Consider the following 19,856-nt stretch of genomic DNA (forward strand, 5'->3'; position numbering starts at 1 on the left):
CAATCCAGAAACTCAGCTCATGTTCTGGGGACCTGGATTCGAATCCCTCCATGGCAGATGGTGGAATTTGAATTCAATGAAAATATCTGGAATTAAGAATCTACCATTGCCAATTTTTGGAAAAGCACATTTGGTTCACTAATGTCATTTAGGGAAGGAAATCTGCCATCCTTACATGTGGCTTCGGAGCCACAGCAATGGGGTTGATTCTCAACTGCCCTTAGGCAACTAGGAATGGACAATAAATGCTATGATGTGGGAATGCCGGCGTTGGACTGGCATAAACACAGTAACAAGTCTGACAACACCAGGTTTTAGTCCAACCGATTTATTTCATAATACTCACAAGCTTTCGAGGGGACTGCCTCTTCATCAGGTGAATGGAGAGTTCTGGCCTCAGACAGAGCATATAAAGCACAGACAGTTTAGAGATTACTGATTAAAATGCGAATCCTTACACCTAACCTGCTGTTCAAGACCTGAAGTGGCTGATAATGTGAGTGGAAGGAGCACTGATCACAGGTTAAAGAGATGTGTATTGTCTCCAGACAGTACAGTAAGTGAGGTTTTGCAAACCCAGGCAAGTCACGGGGGTTACAGATAGTGCGACATGAACCCAAGATCCCTGTTGAGACCGTCCTCATGTGTGCGGAACTTGGCTATCAGTCTCTGTTCAGCGACTCTGCGCTGTCGTGTGTCATGAAGGCCACCTTGGAGAATGCTTACCCGAAGGTCAGAGGCTGAATGCCCGTGACCACTGAAGTGTTCGCCAACAGGAAGGGAACAGTCTTGCCTGGTGATTGTCGAGCGATGTTCATTCATCCGTTGTCATAGCGTCTGCATGGTCTCCCCAATGTACCATGCTTCGGGACATCCTTTCTTGCAACGTATCAGGTAGACAATGTTGGCCGAGTTGCAAGAGTATTTACCGTGTACCTGGTGGACGGTATTCTCACGTGTGGTGATGGTATCCATGTCGATGATCCGGCATGTCTTGCAGAGGTTGCTGTGGCAGGGTTGTGTGGAGTTGTGGTCACTGTTCTCCTGAAGACTGGGTAGTTTGCTGCGAACAATGGTCTGTTTGAGGTTGTGTGGTTGTCTGAAGGCAAGAAGTGGGGGTGTGGGGATAGCCCTGGCGAGATGTTCGTCTTCGTCAATGATATGTTGAAGACTCCGGAGAAGATGTCGTAGCTTCTCCGCTCCGGGGAAGTACTGGACGACGAAGGGTACTCTGTCCACTGTGTCCCGTGTTTGCCTTCTGAGGAGATCGGTGCGGTTTTTCGCTGTGGCGCATCGGAACTGCCGATCTATGAGTCGAGCACCATATCCTGTTCTTAAGAGGGCATCTTTCAGGGTCTGGAGGTGTCTGTCACGATCCTCCTCATCTGAGCAAATCCTGTGTATACGGAGGGCTTGTCCATAGGGAATGGCTTCTTTAACATGTTTAGGGTGGAAACTGGAGAAGTGGAGCATTGTGAGATTGTCTGTGGGCTTGCGGTACAGTGAGGTGCTGAGGTGACCGTCCTTAATGGAGATGCGTGTGTCCAAGAATGCAACTGATTCTGGGGAATAGTCCATGGTGAGTCTGATGATGGGGTGGAATTTGTTGATATCATCATATAGTTGTTTCAGTGATTCTTCACCATGAGGCCAAAGGAAGAAAATGTCATCGATGTATCTAGTGTATAGCATTGTTTGAAGATCCTGTGCAGTGAAGAAGTCTTATTCGAACCTGTGCATGAAGATGTTGGCATATCGAGGTGCAAATTTGGTCCCCATGGCTGTTCCATGTGTCTGGATGAAAAACTGGTTGTTGAAGGTGAAGACATTGTGGTCCAGGATAAAGCGGATGAGTTGTAAAATTGCATCTGGTTCGAACAAGACTTCTTCACTGCACAGGATCTTCAACCGATGCTATACACTAGATACATCAATGACATTTTCTTCCTTTGGCCTCATGGTGAAGAATCACTGAAACAACTATATGATGATATCAACAAATTCCACCCCACCATCAGACTCACCATGGACTATTCCCCAGAATCAGTTGCATTCTTGGACACACGCATCTCCATTAAGGACGGTCACCTCAGCACCTCACTGTACCGCAAGCCCACAGACAATCTCACAATGCTCCACTTCTCCAGTTTCCACCCTAAACATGTTAAAGAAGCCATTCCCTATGGACAAGCCCTCCGTATACACAGGATTTGCTCAGATGAGGAGGATCGTGACAGACACCTCCAGACCCTGAAAGGTGCCCTCATAAGAACAGGATATGGTGCTCGACTCACAGATCGACAGTTCCGATGCGCCACAGCGAAAAACCGCACCAATCTCCTCAGAAGGCAAACACGGGACACAGTGGACAGAGTACCCTTCGTCGTCCAGTACTTCCCCGGAGCGGAGAAGCTACGACATCTTCTCCGGAGTCTTCAACATATCATTGACGAAGACGAACATCTCGCCAGGGCTATCCCCACACCCCCACTTCTTGCCTTCAGACAACCACACAACCTCAAACAGACCATTGTTCGCAGCAAACTACCCAGTCTTCAGGAGAACAGTGACCACAACTCCACACAACCCTGCCATAGCAACCTCTGCAAGACATGCCGGATCATCGACATGGATACCATCATCACACATGAGAATACCATCCACCAGGTACACGGTAAATACTCTTGCAACTCGGCCAACATTGTCTACCTGATACGTTGCAAGAAAGGATGTCCCGAAGCATGGTACATTGGGGAGACCATGCAGACGCTACGACAACGGATGAATGAACATCGCTCGACAGTCACCAGGCAAGACTGTTCCCTTCCTGTTGGCGAACACTTCAGTGGTCACGGGCATTCAGCCTCTGACCTTCGGGTAAGCGTTCTCCAAGGTGACCTTCACGACACACGACAGCGCAGAGTCGCTGAACAGAGACTGATAGCCAAGTTCCGCACACATGAGGATGGTCTCAACAGGGATCTTGGGTTCATGTCGCACTATCTGTAACCCCCGTGACTTGCCTGGGTTTGCAAAACCTCACTTACTGTACTGTCTGGAGACAATACACATCTCTGTAACCCATGCTCAGTGCTCCTTCCACTCACATTGTCAGTCACTTCAGGTCTTGAACAGCAGGTTAGGTGTAAGGATTCGCATTTTAATCAGTAATCTCTAAACTGTCTGTGCTTTATATGCTCTGTCTGAGGCCAGAACTCTCCATTCACCTGACGAAGAGGCAGTCCCATCGAAAGCTTGTGAGTATTATGCAATTAATGCTAGCCAGCCAGTGACATCCATGTACCACAAATGAATAAATAGTCCATATCCTTCAAACTGGTAACATCCTAGTAAATCTCCTCTTCACCCTTTCCAATGCATCAACATCCTTCTGGTGGTGTGGTGACCAGAATTGCACACAATACTCCAAATGTGACCTAATCAAAGTCTTATACAGTTGTATTATGATTTTCCAATTGCTATACTCAGCACCCTGCCTGGTGAAGGACAGCATGCCATATATCTTCTTGACCATCTTGTCCACCTGAGTTGCCACCTTCAGGGAAATATGGACCTGCACACCTAGTTCCTTCTGTATGCTAAGGGCTCTACCATTTACTGTATATTTTCTTCTGCAGTAGACCTTCCAAATCGCATGACCTCATTTGTCTGGGTTAAATCCCATCTGCCAACCAGCTGATTTATATTCTGCTGTGTCTTCTGAGAATCCTCTTCAATATCCACTACTCCCCCAGTTTTTGGATCATCTGCAAATTTACTAATCAAACTATCTACATTTTCTTCAAACTCATTTATATATATATATTACAAACAACAGAGGCCCCAGAACTGATCTTTGTGAAACACCACTTGTCACAGACCTCCAGCTGGAAAAATACCCTTCCACTGCAACTCTGCTTTCTTTTTTTTAAGTTTAAAGTTTATTTATTAGTGTCACAAGCAGACTTACATTAACACTGCAATGCAGTTAATGTCAAAATCCCCTAGTCACCACATTATGGTACCTGTTTGGGTACACTGAGGGAGAATTTAGCATAAGACCATAATAAGAAGTCTCACAACACCAGATTAAAGTCCATCAAGTTTATGTGGTAGCACAAGCTTTCAGAGCACTGCTCCTTCATTAGGTGAGTTCAGGATTTGGTTCATAAACAGGGCACATAAAGACACAAATGCAATTACAAGATAATGGTTGGAATGTGAGTCTTAACAGATAATCAAATCTTTACAAGTACAGACAATGCGAGTGGAGAGAGGGTAAGCATAAGAACATAAGAAATAGGAGCAGGAGTAGGCCATCTAGCCCTTCGAGCCTGTCCCGCCATTCAATAAGATCATGGCTGATCTGTCGTGGCTCAGTTCCACATTCCCGCCCTCTCCCCATAACCCTTAATCCCCTCTCTTATCAAAAACCCATCAACCCGCGTCTTAAAAATATTTAGCGAGGCAGCCTCCACCACTTCAACGGGCAGAGAATTCCAGAGATTCACCACCCTTTGGGTGAAGAAGTTCCTCCTCAACTCTGTTCTAAACCGCCCCCCCTTTATCTTGAGGCTGTGCCCCCTAGTCCTGCTATCCTTTCTGAGTGGGAAGAGTCTCTCCACCTCTATCCTATCCATCCCATTCATCATCTTATACGTCTCAATGAGATCTCCCCTCATTCTTCTAAACTCTAACGAGTACAAGCCCAGTTTATTCAGCCTCTCCTCATAGCTCAACCCCCTCAAGAACATAAGAACATAAGAAATAGGAGCAGGAGTAGGCCAACTAGCCTTCGAGCCTGCCCCGCCATTCAATAAGATCATGGCTGATCTGTCGTGGCTCAGTTCCACATTCCCGCCCTCTCCCCATAACCCTTAATCCCCTCTCTTATCAAAAACCCATCAACCCGCGTCTTAAAAATATTTAGCGAGGCAGCCTCCACCACTTCAACGGGCAGAGAATTCCAGATATTCACCACCCTTTGAGTGAAGAAGTTCCTCCTCAACTCCGTTCTAAACAGCCCCCCCTTTATCTTGAGGCTGTGCCCCCTAGTCCTACTATCCTTTCTGAGCAGGAAGAGTCTCTCCACCTCTATCCTATCCATCCCATTCATCATCTTATACGTCTCAATGAGATCTCCTCTCATTCTTCTAAACTCTAACGAGTACAAGCCCAGTTTATTCAGCCTCTCCTCATAGCTCAACCCCCTCAACTCCGGCATCAGCCTAGTAAACCTCCTCTGCACTCCCTCCAAGGCCAAAATATCCTTGCGTAAGTACGGCGCCCAAAACTGCACACAGTACTCCAGCTGCGGCCTCACCAATGCCCTATACAGCCGCAGCAAGACCTCCCTACTTTTATATTCAATCCCCCTTGCGATGAAGGCCAGCATCCCATTTGCCTTCCTGACCACCTGCTGCACCTGCAAGCTGGGTTTTTGCGACTCATGCACAAGGACCCCGAGGTCCCTCTGCACCGTCGCCTGCTGCAGTTTTTCTCCACGTAAATAATAATCCTTCCTACCATTATTCCTACCAAAGTGGACCACCTCGCACTTGCCAATATTAAATTCCATTTGCCATTTCCTGGCCCATTCGCCCAGCCTATCTAGATCCTTCTGTAGACTCTCCCCACCCTCCGCACAATTTGCCTTTCCAATTGTTTCCAGCCAGAACAGTTAGTGGGGTTTTGCAAGCTCAGGCAATTCGCAGGGGTTACAGATAGTGTGATATGAACCCAAAATCCCGGTTGAAGGCGTCCTCAAATGTGCACAACTTGGCTATCAGTTTCAACTCGGAGATTCTGCGTTGTCTTGTTTCTCAAAGGCTACTTTGGAGAACACTTATCCAAAGATCACAGGCTGAATCAGAGATTAGGGATTGAGTTTAGGAGTCGGGTGGTAATGCTGCAACTTTATAAGACCCTTGTCAGACCCCACTTGGAGTACTGTGCACAGTTCTGGTTGCCTCACGACAGGAAGGATGTGGAAGCTATTGAGAGGGTGCAGAGGAGATTTACAAGGATGTTGCCTGGATTGGGAGGCATGCCTTATGAAGATAGGTTGAGGGAGCTTGGTCTTTTCTCCTTAGAGAGACAAAGGATGAGAGGCAACCTGATAGAGGTTTACAAAATGTTGAGAGGAATAGATAGGGTGGATTCTCAGAGGCTATTTCCCAGGGCTGAAATGGTCACTACGAGAGGACACAGATTTAAGGTGCTGGGGAGCAGGTACAGAGGAGATGTCAGGGGTAAGTTTTTCACTCAGAGGGTGGTGAGTGAGTGGAACCGGCTGGTGGTAGAGGCAAACTCGCTGGTTACATTTACGTTAGTGATGGAAAGGGATAGGTATGTACTACAGGGCAAGAATTATAGCTGGGGGGAAGGAAATTATGATGCGATTAGGCAAGAATTTAGGATGCATAGGATGTGGAAGGAAACTGCAGGGAATGGGCACAATTGAAATGTGGAGCTCGTTCAACGAACAGCTACTGTGTGTCCTTGATAAATATGTACCTTTCAGGCAGGAAGGACGTGGTTAAGTGAAGAAACTGTGGTTTACTAAAGATGTTGAATCACTTGTGAAGAGGAAGAAGGAGACTTATGTCAAGATGAGACATGAAGGCTCAGCTAGGGCGCTTGAGAGTTACAAGTTAGCCAGGAAGGACCTAAAGAGAGAACTAAGAAAAGCCAGGGAGGTACATGAGAAGTCTTTGGCAGGCAGGATCAAGGAAAATCCTAAAGCTTTCTATAGGTATGTCAGGAATAAAAGAATGACTAGAGTAAGATTAGGGCCAGTCAAGGACTGTGGTGAGAAGTTGTGCGTGGAGTCTGAAGAGGTCGGAGAGGCGCTAAATGAATATTTTTCATCAGTATTCATACAGGAAAAAGACAATGTTGTCAAGGAGAATACTGAGATACAGACTACTAGACTAGATGGGATTGAGGTTCATAAGGAGGAGGTGTTAGCAATTCTGGAAAGTATGAAAATAGATAAGTCCCCTGGGCTGGAAGGGATTTATCCTCAGATTCTCTGTGAGGCTTGGGAGGAGATTGCAGAGCCTTTCACTTTGATCTTTAGGTCATCATTGTCTACAGGAATACTGCCAGAAGACTGGCGGATAGCAAATGTTGTCCCCTTGCTCAAAGAGGGGAGTAGAGACAACCCTGGGAATTATAGACCAGTGAACCTTACTTCTGTTGTGGGCAAAGTTTTGGAAAGGATTATAAGAGATAGGACTTATAATCATCTAGAAAGGAATAATTTGATTTGCAATAGTCAAAATGGTTTTGTGAAGGGTAGGTTGTGCCTCACAAACCTTATTGAGTTCTTTGAGAAGGTGACCAAAGAGGTGGATGAGGGTAAAGCAGTTGATGTGGTGTATATGGGTTTCAGTAAAGCGTTTGATAAGGTTCCCCATGGTAAGCTATTGCAGAAGATACAGATGCATTGAGGGTGATTTAGCGATTTGGATCAGGAATTGGCTGGCTGCAAGAAGACAGAGGGTGGTGGTTGATGGGAAATGTTCATCCTGGAGTTCAGTTACCAGTGGTGTACTGCAAGGATCTATTTTGGTGCCACTGCTGTTTTTATTTTTTTATTTTTATAAATGACCTGGATGAGAGCATGGAAGGATGGGTTAATAAATTTGCGGGTGACAGTAAAGTCGTGGAGTGTGCAGAAGTCTGTGGACAGTGCAGGATGTTGCAGGTTACAGAGGGACATAAGCTGCAGAGCTGGGCTGACAAGCGGCAAATGGAGTTTAATGCAGAAAAGTGTGAAGTGATTCACTTTGGAAGGAGTAACAGGAATACAGAGTACTGGACAAATGGTAAGTTATTTGGTAGTGTGTTTGAGCAGAGAGATTTCAGTGTCCATGTGTATAGATCCCTGAAAGTTGGCACCCAGGTTGATAGGGTTGTTAAGAAGGCGCACTGTGTGTTAGCTTTTATTGGTAGAGGGATTGAGTTTCGGAGCCTTGAGGTCATGTTGCAGCTGTACAAGACTCTGGTGTGGCCGCACTTGGAGTATTGCATACAGTTCTGGTCGCCACATTATAGGAAGGATGTGGAAGCATTGGAAAGGCTGCAGAGGAGATTTACCAGGATGTAGTCTGGTGGTGGGAAGGTCTTATGAGGAAAGGCTGGGGGACTTAAGGCTGTTTTTGTTAGAGAGAAGAAGATTAAGAGATGACTAATAGAGGCATATAAGATGATCAGAGGATTACATAGGGTGGACAGTGTGAGCCTTTTTTCTCAGATGGAGATGGCTTGCATGAGGGGACATAGCTTTAAATTGAGGAGTGATAGATATAGGATGGATGTCAGAGATAGGTTCTTTACTCAGAGTAGTAAGAGTGTGGAATGCCCTGCCTGCAACATGGTGGATTCGCCAACATTAAGGGCATTTAAATGGTCATTGGATGAACATATGAATGATATTGGAATAGTGTAGGTTAGATGTGCTTTATATTAATTTCACAAGTCAGCGCAACAAGGAGGGCCGAAAGGCCTGTATTGCGCTGTAATATTCTACTTTCTATGTTCTATGAATGCCCTTGACTAGTGAAGTGTTCCCCAACAGGAAGGGAACACTCCTGCCTGGTGACTGTCGAGCTTTGTCCATTCATTTGTTGTTGTAGCGTCTGCATGGTCCCCCAATATACCATGCCTTGGGACATCCTTTCCTGCAGCGTATCAGGTAGACAACGTTGGCTGAGTCGCAAGGGTATATACTATGTACCTGGTGGATGGTGTTCTCACATGAGATGATGGCATCCGTGTCAATGATTGGCACGTCTTCCATGCAGATGCTACGACAACAGATGAATGGACATCGTTTGATAATCACCATGCAGGAGTGTTCCCTTCCTGTCAGGGAATACTTCAACAGTCAAGAGCACTCAGCCTCTGATCTACAAGACGGCCTTCAAAACTCACAACAATGCAGAATTGCTGAGCAGAAACAGATAGCCAAGTTCCGCGCACATGAGGATCTTGGGTTCATGTCACATTATCTGTAATCCCCACGATTTGCCTGGACTTGCAAAATCTCACTAACTGTCCTGCCTTAAGACAATTCACACTTTTTTAACCTGTTCTTAACCCCCTGTCTGCTCGCACTGTCTGTACCTGTAAAGACTTGATTACTTGTTAAGACTCACATTCCAGCCATTATATTGTCATTCAGTTTGTGTCGATATATGCCCTGTTTGTGAACCAAATCCTGCACTCACCTGATAAAGGAGCAGTGCTCCGAAAGCTCGTGCTACCAAATAAAGCTTTTGGGTTTTAACCTGGTGTTGTGAGACTTCTTACTGTGCCTACCCCAGTCCAACGCCGGCATCTCCACATCATGAGACCATGAGACATGGGAGCAGAATTAGGCCACTTGACCCATTGAGCCTGCTCTGCCATTCAATCATAGCTGATATTTTTCTCATCCTCATTCTCCTGCCTTTTCCCCATAACTCCTGATCCTCTTATTAATCAAGAACCTATCTAACCCTGTGTTAAAGACACTCAATGACCTGGCCTCCAGTCTTCTGCAGCAAAGAGTTCCACAGATTCATCACTCTCTGGCTGAAAAAGTTCATCCTCATCTCTGTTCTAAAGGATATCCCTTTAGCCTGAGGCTGTGGCCTCTGGTTCTAGTTTCTCTTACTAGTGGAAACATCCTCTCCACGTCCACTCTATCCAGGCCTTGCAGTAATGTGTAAGTTTCAATAAGATCCCCCCTCATCCTTCTAAACTCCAACGTGTAGAGGCCCAGAGTCCTCAACCGTTCCTCTTTGACAAGCTCTTCATTACAGGATTATTCTTGTGAACCTCTTCTGGACCCTTTCCAAGACCAGCACATCCTTCCTTAGGTATGGAGCCCAAAACTGCTCACAATACTCCAAATGGAGTCTAACCAATGCACCTAACCAGCATGTCTTTCAGACTTTGGGAAGAAACTGAAACACCTGGAGAGCACCCTTGCAGACATGGGAAAATGTATAGATTTTGCACAGACAGTGACCTAAGCATAGAATCAAACCTGGGACCCTGACACTGTGACGCAACACTGTTCCATCGTGGTGCCCCCAAACTATGCTATGCCCCATTTATGTGCCATGTCCAAGCCAGTTTTGTATCCATCTTACCAGCTTGCCTTGGATCCCATATGACATCACTTTCTGTATCAGCCTGCCACGAGGAACCTTATCAAGGGTTTTATTCAAGTCTATGTATGCACCATCCACTGCCCTGTCCTGGTCAATTTTTCTTGTCACGTCCTCAAAGAGCTCAATCACATTTGTGAGACGTGACTTCCCCTTCACAAAACAATGCTGTCTTTTGCTAATAAGCCTATCCGCTTCCAGATGTGACTATATCCTGTCCCTAAGAATCTTCTCCAATAATTACCCCACCATCAATGTAAGGCTCACAGGCCTATATTTTCCCGGATTGTCTTTTTAGCCCTTCTTAAACAGAGGAGCAATATTAGTTACTCTCCAATCCTCTGGTACCTCTTTAGCCCGTGGCTAAAGAGAATGCAAAGATTTTGGCCAAGGACTCAACAATTTCTGCCCTCAACTCTCTCAGTTTTCTGGGATAGACTCTATTTGGCCCTAGGGATTTGTCCACCTTAATGTTTTTCAAAACGTCCAATACCTCCTCCCTTTTTATTTCAACATGTCTCAGAATGTCAATATCCTCCTTTCTACACTCACCATCCATTATATCATTCATATCCTTCTCCATTGTGAATACTGATGCAAAGTAGTGGTTAAGCACCTCACCCATCTCATCTGGCTCCACACACAAATTCCCTCCACAGTTGTTGAATGGACCTACCCTTCCCTTAACTACACTCTTCCTTCTTACATAAGCATAAAAAAAAGCCTTGGGATTCTCTTTAATCCTGCCTACCAAGGACATTTCATGGCCCCATTTTGCCCTCCCAAGTCCCTGTTAAAGCTTTTTCCTGCTTTCTTTGTATTCTTCAAGAACCTTATCTGCTTTCAATTTCCTGAAATTTATGTACGCCTCTTTGTTTTTCACTAGGCTCACAATCTCTCTTGTCATCCAAGAGCGATCTTGCCATCTTTATCCTTCATTTTCACAGGGACATACTTGTCCTGAATTGTTGATAATTGACTGTTAAAAGACTTCCACATATCGGATATGGATTTATCCTCAAACAGCTACCCCCAGTCTCCATTGCCTAGCTCCTGCCTAATGCTGTCGTAGTTAGCCTTTTGCATTTTAATATGTTCACTTGGGACTACTTGGATCCTTTTCTATGCCTATTGTGTGTGTAGTTTGCGCATTCTCCTCGTGTCTGCATGGGTTTCCTCCGGGTGCTCCAGTTTCCTCCCACAGTCCAAAGATGTGTGGGTTAGGTTGATTGGCCATGCTAAAAATTGCCTTCAGTTCCCCGAGATATGTAGGTTAGAGGAATTAGTGGGTAAAATATGTAGGGATATGGGGTAGAGCCTGGGTAGGTTTATGATTGGTGTAGACTCGATGGGCCAAATGACCTCTTTCTGTGCTGTAGGGATTCTATGATTTTATATCTTGAAACTTGTAGAATTGTGATCACTGTTCCCAAAATAGTCCCAAACAGACATCAGCATCTCCAGGCTCATTTCCCAGAACCAGGTCCGAGGTAGCCCCTTTCCATATTGGACTATCTAGATATTGCCTCAAGAAGCACTCTTGGACACACTGAACAAACTCTGCCCCATCCAAGTCCCTGGCACTAAAGGAATCCCGTTAGATGTTGGGGAAGTGAAAATTACCCATCACGACAACCCTGTTGTTTTTACATTGTCCTGTAATCTGCTGACATGTTCCCTCACTTTGTGCTGGTTGTTGGGAGGTCTGCTGTACAACTCCACTGCCCCTGTTCCTGAGTTCTACCCATATGGCCTCACTACATGACCCCACCAACAGGTTCTCCCTATGTATAGCTGTGACATTCTCCCTAATCAGTAAAGCAATACCCCCATCTCTATTGTCACCCTCTCTATCTCACCTGCAGCATCAAAATCCTGGAATGCTAAGCTGCCAGTCCTGCCCTTCTTTCTTCCAAGTCTTCATAATTGCCATAACATGATAGTTCCATGTCGTAATCCAAGATTTAAATTCATCTACCTTCCCTGTCATACTCTTTGTGTTAAAGCAATCACACCTCAGGCTACCTGTCTTGTCATGTTTTATACACTCTCCCTTCCTCTTTGCTGATGACTGTGCCCTGTATGCTGGCTCAGAGCCAGAGAAGCAAGTCAGTATGGACAAATTTTCCACTGCTTGTGATAACTTTGGACTCACCATCAACATTAAAAAGACCGAAGTCATGCACCAGCCTGCTCCTCATGCACCGTACACAGAACCCATAATCACAATCAAAGGGCAGAAACCACAGGCAGTGGACCAGTTCACTTATCTTGGCAGCACCCTCTCCCAAGCAGTGACTATTGATGCAGAAGTTAACTGCAGAATAGCAAAGGCAAGTTCTGCTTTTGGTAGACTGCCCTCCACTGTATGGGAACATCGAGGAATCAGCCCAGCAACAAAACTGAAGGTCTACAGCACCGTGGTACTCACTAGCCTCCTGTATGCCTGTGAAATGCGCACTGTGTATCAAAGACATGCAGCTCAATCATTTCCACATGTCTTTGCAGAATATTACGCATCACAAGACAAAGTACCAGACACTGAAGTTCTCTCTAGATTCTACCATCAGTCCACACACTGCTGATGAGAGCACAGACCCAGTGGGCAGGTCATGTCACCCGTATGTCAGACGAGCGCAAACCCAAGCAGCTCCTTTTTGGGGAACTCTCTGCTGGAAGACACTCGCATGGAGGGCAGAAGAAACGTTACAAAGACACACTCAAGGCCTCCCTGAAGTTGCTTGACATTGACACGACCACCTGGGAAACACTGGCACAAAACTGCCCTACCTGGTGCTGCCTCATCCACAAAGACTGTCAAGCTCATGAAGCAAGGTGTATTGCTGAAGCACAACTTAAGCGCGAGCTGCACAAGTCCAGAGCCACCAGCGCAACAACTACAGTGTCTGCACAAGCCTGTTCAATATGTACCAGGACATTCTGTGCCTGAATTGGCCTGATCAGTCATCTTCAGACACACCACAACCAGCCTCAAAATGACTAATGGTGTCGAGGTCCTCATCGATGACAATGGATGAACAACACTCTCCCTGTATTTTATTTCTTTTAGCCTTATTGGATCCATTCACTGAGTTCTCCACAGTCTCTGTACTGTGGCCCTTTTTGATTTTTGCCTTTGGTTTCTCTTCCTCCCACTTTGCCTCTTACTGCCTTATTGCTACTCTACTTTCCTCTGACTTTCTGCATTGCTTCCCATTCCCCTGACAATTAGTTTAAATTGAGAAATGATCTAACTGAAGTGTTCAAAATTTAAAGGGATTTACTAGGCACCTGAGGGCACCTAAAACAATGTTCCTCTGGCGAATGGAGATGAACTTCCATCACCCTAACTGCTGTAAATGTTTGGCAAAAACCAGCATGCTTAAACATAGCTACTGGAACTCTTCGACCATTCACATTGGCAGAATCCTCTGGTTCCACTGTCGGCACACACCACTGCAGGTTTCCTGGAGGCATGAAGTAGAATCAATGGAAATCCCACTGACAGTGGCGGGATAAGAAGAGCCTGATAAACATGCAGCTGGGAGGCCAGAGAATCCCGCCCAAAGTAAGATGAATTTGAATATACTATTCATAGAACATAGAACACTACAGCGCAGAACAGGCCCTTTGGCCTATGATGTTGCGCCAACCAGTTAAAAAACAATGACCCACTAACCTAAACCAATCCCTTTTTGTCCATAAACCTATCCACGGTTCTCTTAAACGCCCCCAAACTGGGCGCATTTACAACTGCAGCAGGCAGGGCATTCCAATCCCTCACCACCCTCTGGGTAAAGAACCTACCCCTGACATCCGTCCTATAACTACCCCCCCTTAATTTAAAGCCATGCCCCCTCGTGCTAGCTTTCTCCTGAGTATTACTGATAGGAGGGGAATTAATTTAAACACCCAGATTTTGCCTCTCACCATTTGTCCATAAACAGAAGGGTCTTCTTGCTTTCCTTCTTTTTGTGCAGTGTTGTATTTCATAACCCTTCAGTTTTGGTGTGATCCAATTTTCTATTAATAACCCCCTCAAACAATTTACACACACAAATTGGGAGCAGAGAGTTCAACGCATCCCCAAATCAATCATACAGTAAAAGGAGTAAAGAAAATAAAAAGATCCCAGGCAAAGAGCCATAGAGGATTTTTCATGGATGTCCAGAATCAAGAGTCCAAAGAGACCTGCCTACAGAGGTCAGCAGGCTAATCCCTTTTTCCAGTACAATGAGATGGACACGCAGTATTGAATTCATCTTGTAGGCAATGGTACAGAAGTTCTAGTAGAAACAGCATACATCACAGAATCGTTACAGCGCAGAAAGTGTCCATTTGGCCCATCCTTCAGTAAGGATAGGCAACAGCACCTCCTCCATGATTATCCTCAACACTGGTGCCCCACAAGGCTGGGTCCTCAGCCTTGCTCCACTCCTTGTACACCTATAACTGTGTGGCCAAATTTCCCTCCAACTCAATTTTCAAGTTTGCTGATGACATCACCGCCGTGGGTCGGATCTCAAACAGTGACGAGATGGAGTAAAGGAAAGAGAGAATCTGGTGAACTGGTGCAGTGATAATATCTCCCTCAGTGTCAACAAAATGAAGGAGATAGTCATCAACTTCAAGGAGTGTAGTGAAGGACATGCCCTGTCTACATCAACAATGATGAAGTGGAAACGTTCGTGGGTTCATGTTTCTAGGTATCCAGATCACCAACAACCCGTCCTGGTCCTTCCACACCAATGTTAAGAAAACCCACCATTGCCTCTACTTTCTCAGGAGGCTAAGGAAATTCAGCTTGTCTGCTTTGATTCTCACCAGCTTTTGCAGATGCGCCATAGAAATCATTCTTTCTGTGTATCACAGCTTGGTATGGCTCTTGCTCTGTCCAAGACCGCAAGAAATTACAAAGGGTTGTGAGCGAAGCACAGTTCATCATGCAAACAAACCTCCCATCCAGAGCAGGGATGTGTTGTTGCAATTATACACTGCCTTGGTGAGGCCACACCTAGAGTATTGTGTACAGTTTTAGTCTCCTATTCTAAAGAAGGATGTTCTTGGTCTTGAGGGAGTGTAGTGAAGGTTCACCAGGCTGATTCCAGGGATGGCGGGACTGATGTATGAGGAGACGTTGACTAGGTCAGGATTGCTTTCACTGAAGTTCAGACAATTGAGGGGGATTTCAGAGAGACTTACAAAATTCTAACAGGGCGAGACAGGATAGATGCAGAGAGGATATTTCTGGTGGTGGGGGAGTCCAGAACCAAGGGTCACAGTCTGAGGATGCAGGGTAGACCACTTAGGACGGAGATGAGGAGACATTTCTTCACCCAAAGAGTGATGAGCCTATGGAATACATAACCACAGGAAGTAGTTGATTCCAAAACATGTATTCAAGGGGAAGTTGGATATAGTACTTAGGGCGAATGGGATCAAAAATTATATGGAAAAAGCAGGATTAGGCTATTGAACTGGGTGATCAGCCATGATCATAATGAATGAAGAACAAACTTAAAGGGCCAAATGGCCTCCTCCTGCTCCTATCTTCAATGTTTCTATCCATTGATTTTATCTACACTTCCGGCTGCTCTGGAAAAGCAGCCAGCACAATCAAGGATCCAACGCACCCCAGACATTTTCTCTTCCACCTTTTTCCATTGGGAAAAAGATACAAAAGTCTGAGGTCACCTATCAACCGACTCAAGAACAGCATCTTCCCTGCTGCCATCAGACTTTTGAATGGACTTGCCTCGCATTAAGTTGATCTTTCTCTACACTCTAGCTATGACTGTAACACTACATTCTGTATTTTCTCATTGAATGGTATGCTTTGTCTGTATAGCGTGGAAGAAACAATACTTTTCACTGTATACTAATTAATACATGTGACGATAATAAATCAAATCAAATGAAATCAAATCCTTAAGTACTCTGGGATGAAGATTATCGGGATCTGGAGCTTCAGTATGATTTGGGTAGGCTGAGTGTGTGGGCATGTGCATGGCAGATGCAGTATAAAATGGATAAGTGCGAGTATCCACTTTGGTAGTAATAATAAGAAGACAGATTATTACTTGAATGGGTGTAAATTGGGAGAGGTGGATACTCAACAAGACCTTAGTGTCCTCATGCATCAGTCACTGAAAGTAAGCGTGGAGGTGCAGCAGGCAGTAAAGAAGACCGATACGTTGGCCTTTGTAGTGAGAGGATTTGACTAGAGGGAATTTTTTCGTTTGTTCATGGGGCATGGACATCACTGGATGGCCAGCATTTATTGCCCACCACTGGTTGCCTAAGGGCAGTTGAGAGTCAACCACATTGCCATGGCTCTGGAGTCATAGGTAGGCCAGACCAGGTAAGGATGGTAGATTTCCTTCCCTAAAGGATTAGTGGTGATTAGAAGCATATTTCTCACTTTGAAAGAGCCTCCTCTGCTGCCATCAGACTTTTGAATGACCTACCTCGTATTAAGTTGATCTTTCTGAACCCCCTAGCTATGTCTGTAACACTAAGTTCTGCACTCTCTCCTTTCGTTCTCAATGAACAGTGAACTTTGTTTATATAGCACACAAGAAACAATACTTTTCACTGTATAGTACATGTGACAATCATAAATCAAATCATGTCTGTACCAGCTCTCCAAATGAGCATCATGGCTTAATGTTTTCCTCTGACTTTTCCCCATTCTTCTGCATGTTGCTTTTATTCAGATAGCCTTCTAACACCTGCTTGAATGCCTCTTTTGTACCTACATCCACTACATTTCCAGGCAGAGCTTGTCAGACCCGAACCACTCACTGAATGAAAATAGTTTTTCTCACTTCACATTAATTCCTTTTGCAAATCACTTTTAAATCCATGCTTTCTTGTTCTTTTAGCAGCAGGAACAGTTTCTCCCTATTTACTATGTCCAGCCCTCTCATGATTTTGAACTTTTCTATTAAATTGCCTCTTCATCTTCTTCTCTTCAAGGAGAACAGTATCAACCTCTCCAATCTATCCGCATAACTGAAGTTTCTCATCTCTGTAACCATTCTGCACTCTCTTCAAAGTATTTGCATCCTTCCTGAGATGTGGCTACCAGAGCTGTATGCAATACTCCTGCTGAGGTCTACCTAGTGTCTTGTATAAGTTTATCATAACCTCCTTGCTCTTGTACTCTATTACCTCTTCTAATAAAGCTCAAAATACCAAATGCCTTATCAACTGCTCTCTACCTGTCCTGCAACCTCATTGATCTATGTACATGTACACCTAGGTCCCTCAGCTCCTGCACTTTGTGAAGCAGTTTACCCCTTATTTTATTTTGCTCTCTTCACAGTTTATAATACTTCCAAGTTTTTAGCATCCTCAAATTTTGAAACAGTCCCCAACACACCAAGATTTAGAACATTAATATCAGGAAACCAGTGTCCCTTGGGGAACATCTCTACAAACTTTCCTCCAGTCCAAAAATTATCGACTTGCTATCTGCTTCCTATTATTCAGCCAATTTTGCATCCACGTTGCTGCTGTCCTTTTTTTCCATGAGCTTTAACTTTTCTCAAGTCTGTTGTTTGGCATTGCATCAGATGCCTTTTGAAAGTCCATATACACCAAATCAACAGCCTTACTCTCAGCAACCCTTTTCTGTTACCACCTCAAAAAACTTCAAGTTAAACCAATCCCCCTTTTGAAATCCATGCTGCCTCATTCTAATAACCCACATTTTCCATATGACAACTAAGGATGGGGGCAAGCATTCAAATCTGACAGGCCTTTTTTCTGATTTGCTGCTCAGTTGATAGGAGATAACAGTCTGTGCTTTGTAGCACCACAAGACACTATTACAGCTTGGGGGAGTCATTGCTTCACCTTGGCTTTGACAAAACAGGTATATTTCTTAGACTGGAGATTGTTAACGTTTCAACAAATAAAAACTTCAAGAGGTTTCAGGGTCCTTTGTCCTATCCAGCTGGTGGTCTCTGTTGGCCAGGACTGGATTGAAATGTATAATTCCTTTGGAAGTTGGTCTTCTGCACATTTCTATTACTCACAGTCTTGAACATTTCAATTCATAGAATCTTCCAGTACAAAGTAGTTTGATTAACCATTGCATTTTAGAGACTAAGTTTTAGATCTCTGCAATACATTATTGCAGTTGATCGAGCAGCAAAGCTTTTCCTTTCGAATCTTATTGATGATCTGAAATTCCAGTTAGTAAATGTACTTCATTATACCAATGGTGAGAATGGTACATAGAATGGAATCATGAGTCATGGAAAGAGCTTATTATAGAAATAATCTAGGGTAAGAAAAACCCCAAAATTGATCTTCAATTTTAGGGTTTTTCTCACCCTAGATTATTTCTATAATAAGCTCTTTTCTCTCTCTCCTGAAAGGATTTGCAGATGTTCTGTTGAATGGACATGGGTTAATTATTGATATGCGGTGCACATTTTCATAGGAGGCTGATCAGCTGCACTCAGAGCTATTTGGACGTAGGGGCATCACTAGTTACACCAGTTATGTTGAATCCAGATCAATTAGCATGCCCTTCCAGAAATAAATAAGGGGTAGCAATCAGAGGTAGTAATCCAAAAGGATTGAGGATAATCATAGCTTCCAGAGCCATGCCTTCCTTGAAATTGGATGAATTCACATAGACTAGAAATCAACTTGTGAAATAAAGACAGAAAATGCTAAAAACACTCCATCGTCAGAACTCTACCATCTTGCTAGCCACAGAATTGAAGCAGGCGAGGGTCTGACAATAGAAATATGCATTGATCTTTTGCGAGAATTTCCAGTCTCGCCCTTGAGAGGCTGTAAGGTCCCACCCCATATTTGGGCAGTGCCTATAGTGAAAGAAGCACATAACTTTCCAGGTTAATGATATTTCAATTCTGGTGAAAGACCATTAGACTAAAATGTTAACTCTGTTTCTCTCTCCACAGATACTTTCAGGCCTGTTGAGTATTTCCAGCATCTTCTGTTTTTATTTGAAAGTTCCAGCATTCACAGTATTCAATTTTTGTATTACACTTGTGACCCTCATTATATGATTTAGTTGCTCACCAAATTATCCAACGAAGCCATCAGAGAGATTTAGGGTAGTCTGACAATGCTTACAAGCTAGAAAACTGACATGTTCTCTGACTTGGAATTATACTTTCCTAGTAGCAACCAATTGTTCAGTTTTCTAGTTTGTAAGTGTTCTAGAGAACATAGAACATTACAGCACAGTACAGGCCCATCGGCCCTTGATGTTGCACCAACCTGTGAAAACCAATCTAAAGCCCATCTAACCTACATTATTCCAATATCATCCATATTTTATCCAATGATCATTTAAATGTTGGCGTGTCCACTACTGTTGCAGGCAGGGCATTCTATGCCCTTACTACTCTCTGAGTAAAGAACCTACCTCTGATATCTGTCCTATATCTATCACCCCTCAATTTAAAGCTATGTCCCCTCATGCTAGCCATCTCCATCTGAGGAAAAAGGCTCACACTGTCCACCCTATCTAATCCTCTGATCATCTTATATCAAGTCACTATTAAGTCACCTCTTAACCTTCTTCTCTCAAACGAAAACAGCCTCAAGTCCCTCAGCCTTTCCTCATAAGACCTTCCCACCATACCAGGCAACATCCTGGTAAATCTCCTCTGCACCCTTTCTAATGCTTCCACATCCTTCCTATAA

The 19,856-nt window shown here is 44.4% G+C and overlaps 1 protein-coding gene across 1 annotated transcript in view; it reads left to right on the forward strand.

Annotated features, from left to right (window-relative positions):
• The window catches only part of LOC145345623 (dynein axonemal heavy chain 8-like), a 1,557,438-nt gene that overhangs the window by 1,472,670 nt on the left and 64,912 nt on the right, over window positions 1-19,856 (forward strand). The gene's annotated exons all lie outside the window — the stretch shown is intronic.

This window comes from Carcharhinus amblyrhynchos, chromosome 7 (assembly GCF_965287045.1).
Source record: "Carcharhinus amblyrhynchos chromosome 7, sCarAmb.v2.hapA, whole genome shotgun sequence".
NCBI lineage: Eukaryota > Metazoa > Chordata > Chondrichthyes > Carcharhiniformes > Carcharhinidae > Carcharhinus > Carcharhinus amblyrhynchos.